General features: G+C 48.9%; 1 protein-coding gene across 2 annotated transcripts in view; it reads left to right on the forward strand.

The window, feature by feature from the left end:
* tyk2 (tyrosine kinase 2) overlaps nucleotides 1-12,814 on the forward strand; it is a 141,710-nt gene that overhangs the window by 16,638 nt on the left and 112,258 nt on the right. Inside the window, exon 1 of one of the 2 annotated variants that reach the window (XM_085971867.1) lies at nucleotides 658-677. The exons of the other annotated variant lie outside the window; for it this stretch is intronic. The gene's annotated coding sequence lies outside the window, so the exon portion shown is untranslated. Of the gene's footprint in view, nucleotides 1-657; nucleotides 678-12,814 lie in introns of those variants that run through there. 2 annotated transcript variants of the gene reach the window in all.

Consider the following 12,814-nt stretch of genomic DNA (forward strand, 5'->3'; position numbering starts at 1 on the left):
CTCCCGAATCAACCTCGTGAACCTTCTCTGAACTGCCTCCAATGCAAGTATATCCCTCCTTAAATAAGGAGACCAAAACTGTACGCAGTACTCCAGGTGTGGTCTCACCAACGCCCTGTACAGTTGTAGCAAGACTTCCCTACTTTAACGCTCCATTCCCTTTGCAATAAAGGCCAGCACTTCATTTGCCTTCCTAATTACTTGCTGTACCTGCATGCTAACTTTTTGTGATTCGTGTACAAGGACCCCCAGATCCCTCTGTAACTCAGCATTTCGTAATCTTTCCCCATTTAAATAATAATTTGCTTTTTTATTTTTCCTACCAAAGTGGAATCTTCCTGAACTCGTTAGTCCAGCTCTGTCAGTTGCCTGCATTGGGTTCAGATTTCAGTCGATGCGGCAATCACTGAGGGCGGAGTTGGGAAGGTTAAAGAGAGTCTTGTTTCAGGAACGATTCTCCCAGTGTTGTAGAAACACTGACTCACTGTCTCTTTCATTGCTGAAGGAGCTGAGAAAAGGTTTGTTCGATTTCGAGCAGCAGATGGAAGATTCAGCCAGATGATGTAATAATTCTGAAACGACTCACTGAGGCTGAAAGGCTCCTCAGGATCTATCCCTTTTGTGACAACCAAGTGTACCCAAAGAGATGAAGTATTGTTCGTGTTGAGGCAAGTCAGGTAAACGTTGGTTTGTTTTGAGTAAATGGCGCTATGGGAGGGGGTGGGACGATTGGCTGGGTATCTGTCCTGTGTGTCGTACCTGGATCTGAAAGGTAGATGGAGGGGGAAATCAGGCGGGCTGTATTTACTGAAGCACATTCTTTGTTGCCGGTTTTTTGGGGGATATGGGCAAGGCTGTCCATCCCTGAGAAGGTGGTGATGGGCATTCCTGAATCACCTGACGTCCTTGTGTTGTTGGTGCTCCCATGATGGGGAATTCCAAGATTTAACCCAGTGACAATGGAGAAACAACGAGATATGTCCTGGTCAGGATGGTGTGTGACTTGGAGGTGATGGTGTTTCTGTGATATCGCTGCTCTTGTCCTTCTCAGTGGCAGAGGTCGCAGGGCTGGGAGATGCTGAGATATGTGATAGTTTAGAGTGCTTGTGTATGCCTTTGTGTAGCGAGTAGTGAAAACTGATCTGCAGCAGGGACATGCTAATGGTTTCGGATTCCATTAGGGAATGGTTTGTTTAATGGGTTGTGTGCGCATGGTGGGGAGGAGGGGTTTGCTGAGTATTTCGAGTGCTGTTGTGACTGATTGTTGTGGAGGTGTCGTGCGAAGGAGCTCTCGCCGGAGAATTCTCATGCTGGAGAATTGCTTGAGTGTGCAAGGAGCGAATCCAGTTCTGGATGAGCAAAACTTTTCTCCAATTAAGTATTGGGAAGACCGAAGCCATTGTTTTCTGTTCCCTCGCCACTGACTCCATTCCTCCCCCTAACATCTGTCTGAGCCTCAACCAGACTGTTCGCAACCATGGTGTCATATTTGACCCTGAAATGAGCTCCCGACCACATATCCACAACATAACAAAGACCGCCTACTTCCACCTCGGTAACATCGCCTGCCCCCACCCCTGCCTCAGCTCATCCGCTGCTGAAACCCTCATCCATGCCTTTGTTACCTCTAGACTTGACTATTCCAACGCACTCCTGGCCGGCCTCCCACTTTCCACCCTACGTAAACTTCATCCAAAACTCGGCTGTCCGTGTCCTAACTCGCACCAAGTCCCGTTCGCCCATCACCCCCTGTGCTCGCTGACCTACATTGGCTCCCGGCTAAGCAGCGCCTCGATTTCAAAATTCTCATCCTTGTTTTCAAATCCCTCCATGGCCTCGCCTCTCCCTATCCCTGTAATCTCCTCCAGCCCCACAACCCCCCCAAGATCTCTGCGCTCCTCTAATTCTGCCCTCTTGAGCATCCCTGATTATAATCGCTCCACCATTGGCGGCCGTGCCTTCTGTTGCCGAGGCCCTAAGCTCTGGAATTCCCTGCCTAAACCTCTCCGCCTCTCTACCTCTCTTTCCTCCTTTAAGACACTCCTTAAAACCTCCCTCTTTAACCAAGGTTTTGGTCACCCGCCCTAATTTCTCCTTATGTGGCTCGGTGTCAAATTTCTTGTCTTATGATACTCCTGTGAAGCGCCTCGGGACGTTTTACTGCATTAAAGGCGCTCTATAAATACAAGCTGTTGTTGAATAGCTGCGGAACATGGAAAATGAGAGTACCAGAGCTGGCGGGATTAGAGAAAAATGTCAGGGTTTGACCTGTGACTTCCTGTCACTGAGGGTGACAACTGAATAGTTCCTGTGTGTGAGATAGGAAGAGGTGTCTTCATTTATTCTAGCACAAATATCCCCTCTCTACATGCAAAGATTTGTGTAATTAAGTTTTGAGAGTGTAATGTGCTCTTCATAGGGTACTTTATAAAAAAAAAAGATTGCAGCCCTAACTAAATCCCAACACCTTCCACCCTCGCTGGTCCAGCAGCGAGACAGGAATGATAATAACCCTATCCTATCTGCCATTGCTCAGCGCTTTGTTGGAGAATCCACAAAGGCTGTAGGATGGCCATAACAAGCAGTTCTAGATTTCTCAGCACACCTGTATTTTTTACACGAAAGCAATCCTAACAGAACTAGACAGGTCATCCAAACCTGATGGGGCTAGACAGACTGGATGCAGGGAGAATGTTTCCCCTGGCTGGGAGGTCTAGAACAAAGGGGTCACAGTCGCCACACTATAGGAGGGATGTGATTGCATTGGAGAGGGTGCAGAGGAGATTCACCAGGATGTTAGCAAAATACTGCAGATGCTGGAAATCGAAATAACAACAGAAAATGCTGGAAAAACTCGGCAGGCCAGGCAACATCCGTGGAGAGAAATTAGAGTCAACGTTTCGGGTCGAAACCCTTTTTCAAACTGGAAAGGAAATAAAATAGATCGAAGGCAGGGCTGCAATAGAACAAAAGAAGTAACAGAGACATTAAGAGGTATTCAAAACCAGACGAGATGGTAATAGGACAGTGGACACTGTCCTTCACGCCTAATCTTGCCGTCTTTTGTCTCCACTGTCCTATTACCATCTCGTCTGGTTTTGAATACCTCTTTATGTCTCTGTTACTTCTTTTGTTCTATTGCAGCCCTGCCTTCGATCTATTTTATTTCCTTTCCAGTTTGAAAAAGGGTTTGACCCGAAACGCCACTCTAATTTCTCTCCACGGATGTTGCCTGGCCTGCTGAGTTTTTCCAGCACTTTCTGTTGTTATTTCATGAGGATGTTACCTGGGCTGGAGCGCTTCAGCTATGAAGAGAGACTGAACAGGCTGGGGTTGTTTTCCTTAGAGCAGAGAAGGCTGAGGGGGGACCTGATTGAGGTGAACAAAATTATGAGGGGCATAGATAGGGTAGATAGAAAGGAACTTTTCCCCTTAGAGGGGTCAATAACCAAGGGGCATAGTTTCAAGGTAAGGGGCAGGCGGTTTAGAGGGGATTTGAGGAAAAACTTTTTCACCCAGAGGGTAGTTGGAATCTGGAACTCACTGCCTGAAAGGGTGGTAGAGGCAGGAACCCTCATAACATTCAAGAAGCATTTAGATGAGCACTTGAAACGCCATAGAATACAAGGCTACGGACCAAGTGCTGGAAAATGGGATTAGAATAGACAGGTCTTGATGGCCGGCACGGACACGATGGGCCGAAGGGCCCCTTTCTGTGCTGTTTAGCTCTATGACTCAGGATACAGGGTAGGACATTTAGGACTGAGATGAGGAGAAATTTCTTCACTCAGAGGGTGGTGAACCTGTGGAATTCTCTACCACAGAAGGCTGCGGAGGCCAATTCACTGAATATATTGAAGGAGATCGATAGATTTCTAGACACAAAAGGCATCAAGGGGGATGGGGAGAGAGCGGGAATATGGTATTGAGATAGAGGATCAGCCATGATCATATTGAATGGCGGAGCAGGCTCGAAGGGCCGAATGGCCGACTCCTGCTCCTATTTTTCTATGTTTCTAGAACAAAAAAGAATAGCATTTACAACTTTCCCATCCTCGATGTTCCAGAATGATTCGCAGCCAATGAATTGCCTTTTGAAGTGTAGTCGCTGTTATTTTGTGGAAAAACATGGCAACCAATTTGTGCACAGCAAGGTCCTGCATATAGCATTGAGATAAATCAGCATTTCATCTGTTTCTGGAGATGTTGATTGAGGGATAAATATTGGTCGGGATACTGGAAGAACTCTCTTGCTCTTTGAATAACTACAACAACAACTTGTATTTATATAGCGGCTTTAATGTAAACTTCCCAAGGCGCTTCACAGCATTGTTATCAAACAAAATTTGACACTGAGTCACATGAGATATTAGGACAGATGACCAAAAGTTTGGTCAGAGGTAGGTTTTAAGGAGCATCTTAAAAGAGGAGAGAGAGGTAGAGAGACAGAGGTTCAGGGAGGGCATTCCAGAGCTTGGGACCCAGGCAGCTGAAGGCACGGCCACCAATGGTAAAACAATTAAAATCAGGGGTGCACAAGAGGCCAGAATTGGAGGAGCGCCGAGATCAGGGAGGGTTGTAGGTCTGGAGGAGATTACAGAGATCGGTAGAGGCGAGGGCCATGGAGGGACTTGAAAAACAAGGACGAGAATTTTAAAATCGAGGCGCTGCCGGACCAATGTAAGTCAGTGAGCACAGGACTGATGGGTGAACGGAACTTGGTGCGAGTTACGATACGGGCAGCAGAGTTTTTGGATGGGCTCAAGTTTATGTAGGGTGGAAAATGGGGCTCTTGTCAAGAGAGCTTTGGAATAGTCAAGTTTGGAGGTAGCAAAGGCATGGATAAGCGTTTCAGCGACAGGTGAGCTGAAGCAGGGGCTGCAGGGGTAATGTTATGAAGGTGGAAGTAGGCATTTTTTTTAATGTGGTCGGCAGCTCACCTCGGGGGTCAAATATGACACCAAGGTTACAAGCAGCCTGGTTCGGCCTCAGCCAGTTGCCAGGGAGAGGAATAGAGTCGGTGGAAAGACAACGGAGTTCGTGGCAGGGACCGAAGACAGTGGCTTCGGTCTTCTCAGTATTTAGTGGCATGACATCTTCTATGTCCATCAGAACAAGCAGATGGGGCCTTGGCTTTATGTCTTATCCAAAAGATGGCACCTCCGACAGTGCTGCGCTCCCTCAGTACAGCACTGAAGTGTCAGCTTGGATGATGTGGTCAAGTCCCTAGAATGAGGCTTGTATCCACAACCGCAGACCTGAGTGGGAGCAGCGGCGGCAGCATAAAGGGAGAGGCGGAGAAGGCCCAGGACAGAGCGCGGACCTGAGCGGGAGAGGCGGAGAAGGCCCAGGACAGAGCGCGGATCTGAGCGGGAGAGGCGGAGAAGGCCCAGGACAGAGCGCGGATCTGAGCGGGAGAGGCGGAGAAGGCCCAGGACAGAGCGCGGACCTGAGCGGGAGAGGCGGAGAAGGCCCAGGACAGAGCGCGGACCTGAGCGGGAGAGGCGGAGAAGGCCCAGGACAGAGCGCGGACCTGAGCGGGAGAGGCGGAGAAGGCCCAGGACAGAGCGCGGACCTGAGCAGGAGAGGCGGAGAAGGCCCAGGACAGAGCGCGGACCTGAGCGGGAGAGGCGGAGAAGGCCCAGGACAGAGCGCGGACCTGAGCGGGAGAGGCGGAGAAGGCCCAGGACAGAGCGCGGACCTGAGCGGGAGAGGCGGAGAAGGCCCAGGACAGAGCGCGGACCTGAGCGGGAGAGGCGGAGAAGGCCCAGGACAGAGCGCGGACCTGAGCGGGAGAGGCGGAGAAGGCCCAGGACAGAGCGCGGACCTGAGCGGGAGAGGCGGAGAAGGCCCAGGACAGAGCGCGGATCTGAGCGGGAGAGGCGGAGAAGGCCCAGGACAGAGCGCGGATCTGAGCGGGAGAGGCGGAGAAGGCCCAGGACAGAGCGCGGATCTGAGCGGGAGAGGCGGAGAAGGCCCAGGACAGAGCGCGGATCTGAGCGGGAGAGGCAGAGAAGGCCCAGGACAGAGCGCGGACCTGAGCGGCAGCGGCGGCAGCATAAAGGGAGATGAGCAGTGATTCAAAAAAACCACAAGGAATGAGGTCACAGGACAGCTGGTAACTGGTTGGTAAAGGTCACATTGGTTTTTTTTCTCCAAGTTAGGGGCCAGGGTTATATAGCTGGTTCGGGATAAAGCAGAAGCTTGGAGATTAGTAACTGTTATTACTATATTAAATTAATAACTTGAATTAGATACATCTTAGTCTTAAGTTTCTGTAAAGTTAGTTAATAGTCCAATAAATAAAGGCGTGGCAGGGCAGCTCAGTCCCGCGGAATGCACATCCTGTGCCATGTGGGAATTCCAGGATGCTTCCTGTGTCCTGGACAACCACGTGTGCAGGAAGTGTCGTCAGCTGGAGGAGCTCGAGCTTCGGGTTTCGGACCTTCAGCAGCAGCTGGCGTCACTGCGGTGCATCCGCGAGGCTGAGAGCTTCGTGGATAGCACGATTCAGGAGGTGGTCACCCCACAGCTAAGGTGTGTGCAGGCAGAGAAGGAATGAGTGACCGCCAGACAGAAGAGGAGGACCAGGCAGGTAGTGCAGGATTCCCCTGAATGCATCGCGCTCTCCAACCAGTATTCTGTTCTGAGTACTGGTGAGGGCGATGGTTCCTCTGGGGAGTGCAGCCAGAGACAAGTCCACGGCACCACGGGTGACTCAGCTGTACTGGTGGGGGGAGGAGGAAGATCGGGAAAGCAGTAGTGGTAGGGGATGCGATAGTTAGGGGAGCAGACAGGCGTTTCTGCGGCCGTAGATGTGACTCCAGGATGGTATGTTGCCTCCCTGGTACCAGGGTTAAGGATGTCACTGAGCGGCTGCAGAACATTCTGAGATGGGGAGGGTGAACAGCCAGAGGTCGTGGTCTATATCGCTACTAACGACATAGGTAGATCTGCAAGCAGATTTTAGGGAGCTAGGAAAGAGAATAAAAAGCAGGTCCTCAAAGGTAGTGAACGCACGAAGCATAGTAAACAAGGTTGGTGAGCTGCAGTTGCAAATAGCCACATGGGAATATGATGTCGTGGCAATAACGGAGACCTGGCTCAAAAAAGGGCTGGATTGGGTTTTAAATATTCTTGTATATAGGGTGTTCAGGACAGATAGGGAGGAAAGATGGGAGGTGGTGTCGCAATATTGGCTAAGGAGAATGTTATAGTGTTGGAGAGAGAGGATGTCCTGGAGGGGTCAAGGACAGCATCGATATGGCTAGAGTTAAGAAATAATAGAGGTGCCATTACACTACTCGGTGTATTCTATAGGCCACCAACTAGTGGGAAAATATGGAGGAGCAAATTTGCCGAGAAATTACAGAGAGATGCAAGAACTATAGAGTAGTGATAATGGGCGACTTCAACTATCCTAATATAGACTGGGACAGTAACAGTGTAAAGGGCAGAGAGGGGGAAGAATTTCTGAAGTGTGTTCAGGAGAACTTTCTTGATCAATCTGTTTCTGGCCCAACGAGGAAGAAGGCATTGCTAGATCTGGTTCTGGGGAATGAGGTGGAGCAAGTGTCAGCAGGGGAACATTTAGGGAATAGTGATCATAGAATCATAAAGTTTAAATTAGCTATGGAAAAGGACCGGGAGCAATCCAGAGTAAAAATACTTAACTGGAGGAAGGCCAATTTCAGTGGGATGAGAACGGATCTGGCCCGGGTAAACTGGAATCAAAGATTGGCAGGCAAAACTGTAATGGAACAATGGGCTGCCTTTAAAGAGGAAATAGAGTTAGTGATTCCAATCTAAGACCTCCACCACCTTCAGACCAGTGGTTCTCAGACCCCCTCTAAATATTCTCACCTACAGGGGACCCCCTCCCCATACTTCCAAAAGACAGTACCAGTCACCCAGAGGAATCCAGTGCTGTCGTTGTAGGAAATGGTTCGCGTTGGTATAGAGCAATGCAAGTTAATGAGCTGGTGTGTCAACAGATAGAGAGAGAATATCGACTCTGCTCATGGCGTGCAGCATGGACAGGGGTCCGATCAGCTGGGGACCTCAGTTTGAGCAACCGGGCTTTAATCCTCAAACAAATATCAAAATTACTTTTTAAAACCTCCCAAGCAATGATTTCAGAAAGTCCTTTCAGGTGAAGTTGCACAAGGGTGTATACATGCGCGCATTTTCTGAGCAATTACTTGTATGTATATTTCGGCTTAAGATGGAGGAACTGAGCTCGTTTTTCACACTGGTCGTTACTTGCTGCAGGTTCAACTCCGCTGTCTGCTGAGTCTGAGCCATTGGCTATTCTTTGAATTTTCAGTTTAGAAAATGAAAGCTTTCGGCGAGTTTGAATCCAGTGAGTTAAAATTCTGTGTGGGCATTCTGCCAGATCATGGTGCTGATTCAGTCCTGATTTGATTTGCCACCGGAGTAATCCTTAATCATTCCCCCTCCCCTGCTATGTGCACCGAAAGAAGAAGTGAGCTTGGTTTTCCCCTACAATTTTCTGAGGAAGTGCACGTCCTCGTTAGCTGCGTCACATGGTAGCAAGTTATGTGAATTTATTTTCAGGTGGTGAGATGGAGGGAGGCAATAGACGCAATCCTTCAGTGTTCTACTATTCTGTGAAAGGTTTTGAAAGGTTGGTGAATCAGTAACAACAACTTGCATTTATACAGCGCCTTTAATGTAGGGCGTGGCCAGCAATGGTGGGGCGAAGGAAGTGAGGCATGGGCAAGAGGCCAGTACTGATCTCTCAGGGTAGTAGGGCTGGAGGAGGTTACCAAGATAGGATGGGGGGGCCCGAGGTGAGGCCATGGAGGGACAATGTGGCATAGACCCAGGACTATCTCCAGGAGAGGGGAGTTGGACCTGTTTTCACACCGTGCAGAGAAGGCTTTGCCACAAGTGACTGTTGAGACAGAGACGATAACATTATCTAAAAAGATCAGAGGAACTGAGCTTGGAATAGACAGTGCCAATCAAAGAGCTAGCATTGGCACAGCTGTAATGGGCTGAATGTCACTTCCTGTTCCAGAAAGAAGATTTGCATTTATAAAGTGTCTTTCACGGCTTCAGGACATCCCAAAGCCAACAAATTGTTATTTAGAGGCAGCCATGGCAGCCAATTTGTGCAGGGCAAGATGCTAGAAAAAGCAATGAGATAAATCAGTTCATTTATTTTGGTACTGTTGGTTGAGGGAGGGAGGTCTGTTGGCCAGGACTCTGGGAGAACTCCCCTGCTCTTCTTTGAATCATGCACCCACCTGAGCGTCTCATCTGAAAGACCAACCTCTAATGGTGCAGCGCTTCCTCAGTACTGCACTGAAGTGTCCGCCTAGATTGCATGAACCCATAACCTCTGACTCAAAGGGGACAGTGTGCTACCACTGAGGCGGAAAGCTGTCACTTTCTGCCGTTTCTTGATTCTGTTGCTCTTTCCTGGCTCCGTATCTCATCACCTATTCGTAAAGTTCTGATGTTTTTCTTTCTGGCCACGCAACTGATCTGAAGACAGGTGAGCAGTCGGCTGACCTGCTCTCTTGTTTGGGATCCAGCCATGAGGAGGTACAGGGTAAGACTTCCCATCTCTAGTCATTTCTCCCCTTCCTTATCAGTGGCGATGTGTCTGGCTTTTGCTGGCTGCCGTCTTACACCGTGCCCGAGATTGGGAAGTTGGTTGAGTCGGGGAGAAGTATCCAGAGTCCCACCGGACAATGTCACAGTGTGTTGCTGCTCCTGTGCACTGTGCCACCGAGCTTCATTCCTATTTGCTTCCTTATAACCAGTGTTTTCTGCAAGCTGCGCTTTGTTTCTGCACGGCCTGTTTCTTTTAATCCGCGGTCCCTTTAAATTTCTGCGCTTGTGCGGTGTTTGCAATGTAAAAGCCGGTGAGCAGCCCGCGCGGGACGTTTCCCATTACTGGCTGGCTGTACAGCTTAGAAGGAACATTGCTTGTAACCAACTCCTACCCTCCACCAACTTCCCCATGTCTGACCAAGGGAGTGGCAAGCAACCCATTATCAAGCCTTTGCAGGACCAGAGCAAACCTCCTTAAACTGCTGTGCGAACTCTCTCCCAACTGATGCTTGGAGCCTTCCTCTAATGGCCTGGCTGAGAATGTCCCAGATCCCAGTGGTACAACTCATTGTTACATGAACAAGCTGTACCATTGTGTGACAGTCAACCGTGCTGATAATGTCAGTATTCTGCCGATTCAAGTCAGTGTTGCAGTTTTAAAAAAAAAGGTTGTTGAGGTTATACAACAGGAAGAGCTTGGTCACTTGACCTTTTAATGGTTTCCATCGAGTTTTGTGACCGTACGACAGATTTTTATTTGTTTTCTGAAGCAGTTTAAGCCGGTAGCTTCACAGTAAATTGGAGAGAGGGCCTGGGTAGCATTGTCAGGGAGAATGCGGCCCTGTGTTGGCTGGGAGCAGATTGGGTCAATACCTCACAGTTGAGTCGTCTGCCAACACTCATGGCCACTTGAGCAAGATCCCAGAAGGCAATCAGTGCTGTAGAGCTGAGCCCAAGCAAGTAGTAAACTCCCTTGGGAGAGACGGAAAGTTGATGGACAAAAATTGGCAAGGAAGCAAAAGAGAACACAGTGCTTTTACATTCGTGGCCGGGGTTTGAATTGTGAGAGAATTGAATGTCCCTCCTTGACTTGCAACCTGCTCCTCCCAGTTCAACACAAAGCAGCTCTCCAGATCCACCCAGAGTCTGCAAGGTGGTAAATTGCGCCATTTATTCAAATGCATGACTGACTTTCCAGTTAAACCTTTGTAGAAGGGACCAATGGTTGCCTGTTTGTTGAAGTAATGATTGTGATCGAACTGTTTTAGCTCTCCTCCTCTGAAGGCACGGACTCTACCTGGGGCATGATTGCACGGGCACTTTCAGCCCATCACTGCCATCTCTGAGGCTAAATAATGAATCGGCAGGCTGTTCACCTATGGAGGCATCACAGCCTTGCCTGATCCTGTTCAAAACGTACATCTCCAACACTTGAACTTTTCAGCAGGAGTAATTAGCTAGTAATGGGGTGGTCGGAGTCTCGGCTGATTTCCTTTCTCCTCCGCCTCTCCCATGCCGAGCTCAGGGACAGAGTGCCTCACTGTGACTTGGCTCAGATCAGCCAATGTGAGCACAGACCAGTAATTGGAGCCTGAGATCTTCCTGGCCTGCGTGGCTTAGTGCCATTTGGCCACAGACCCGTTGGGAAGGACTTGAGAGAAAAAGAAAAGAAAGACTTGCGTTTATATAGCGCCTTTCACAACCACCGGACGTCTCGTTTCAAAGCGCGATATAAGAAGAGGTGTTTCAAAAAGTTTGCAGTCCAGTGTCAGAGTGACACCAGTGCACTGCATTAATCTGCATCTGGGATGTTCCAATCGCATCATTGTCACTGCTGTGGTGCTGTGTGTTACAGCCAATTATTGGCTGACTGTAAACACATACTTCATCCCCGTCAAAGATATCTTCATGGTACGTATAGTTAAATAATACAACATAAAGTGCTTCTTGCAACAAACCATAAGAACTGGTTGAGGAGCCAAACGCTTCAGTTGGTCATAAAATGAGAGGTAGTGTTCAATCACGCATCGACCTCCCCGCTCCCCCCCCCCCTCGTCCATAATCTGTGGTGGAGATGTTATTGTGTTGCTGATGTGACTTCCATAATACTGTAGCCTGTAAAAGCGCAATGTGTGGTTGCAAGTTATGCAATGGTTATGTCATGTTGTTTATTTGCAAGTCGCCTCCTTGGCTCTGCAGGAAAAAGACAAACCCAGAGAGTTATCGAACCTGTTGCAATAGGATCCCTGCGGCAAACAAAATGGAAAATGGTTCTCTTTATATTGTGGCCACCGAACTGAGCAATTAAGATGTTTGACTTGTCGAGGACTTAATTGTCTGCTGCCTCAGGACACTTAAACTCACCTGTCATTGCTCCCAGTTACAACTCACCTGTCCTTTACAAGACACTTAAACCTCTCAGTTACAACTCACATAATCCTGAGCAGTGGCACCTTGCCTTTGACAGGGCAAAGTTGCTGTGATACGTCTTTGCCTCATTGTCTGACGAGGCATTTGCCGGTGGTTGTAACATCGTTTGCAGATGTCTATTGCCCCAACTATGCCAACTAGAGAGGAAGAGGTGTTAATTGAATTTTAAGCGTTTATCCAGCCTCAGCTAGTAAATTCAACCAATTTGTATCGAGTACAAATTATTTTGAGTCATCCAACATAGCTGTGAATTGGATTGCCAGTGTGCTACGTCACAGAAAGGGGAGTTGGGCTTATAGTTCCCCATTGCTAAGTTTCCAATTCCAGTTGTGATATCGCAGTGCGTCGAAGTCAGGGAGAAAGTTTGAGGGAAAGCTGCTCATGCACATCTCCCAGCGGTAGGTCGCAGAGCAGCACTGACGGCCCTGGGAGCAGTAGGTCCACTGAAGGAAACCATTAGAAAAGGGAAGCTGAAGACATTGTCACATGCAGTGGATTCGGCACCACTGTCTCACGCCGAGAACATGGTTTCAAACCTACGCCAGACTGTTGTGATGGAAGGCTTTCCCGTCCTCTGGTCAGACGTGTCCCGTGTGAAATGAGTTCTGGATCGTCCCGATCACATTCTCAGTGGGCACAGACCCGGAGTGCAGAACTGCTCCAAATCAGCGCTGTTCAGAGGTCATCGGATGGTGGTTGTGGGAAATGGAAAAATGTCATCCTGGGATGTTGGGAATGAGGAATATCGATGGGGCAAAGTGAAGGGAGCTTCATTCTGGATTTACCATGTCACACCTGA

This window comes from Somniosus microcephalus, chromosome 31 (assembly GCF_052327205.1).
Source record: "Somniosus microcephalus isolate GS21.2 chromosome 31, FLI_Smic_1.0, whole genome shotgun sequence".
NCBI lineage: Eukaryota > Metazoa > Chordata > Chondrichthyes > Squaliformes > Somniosidae > Somniosus > Somniosus microcephalus.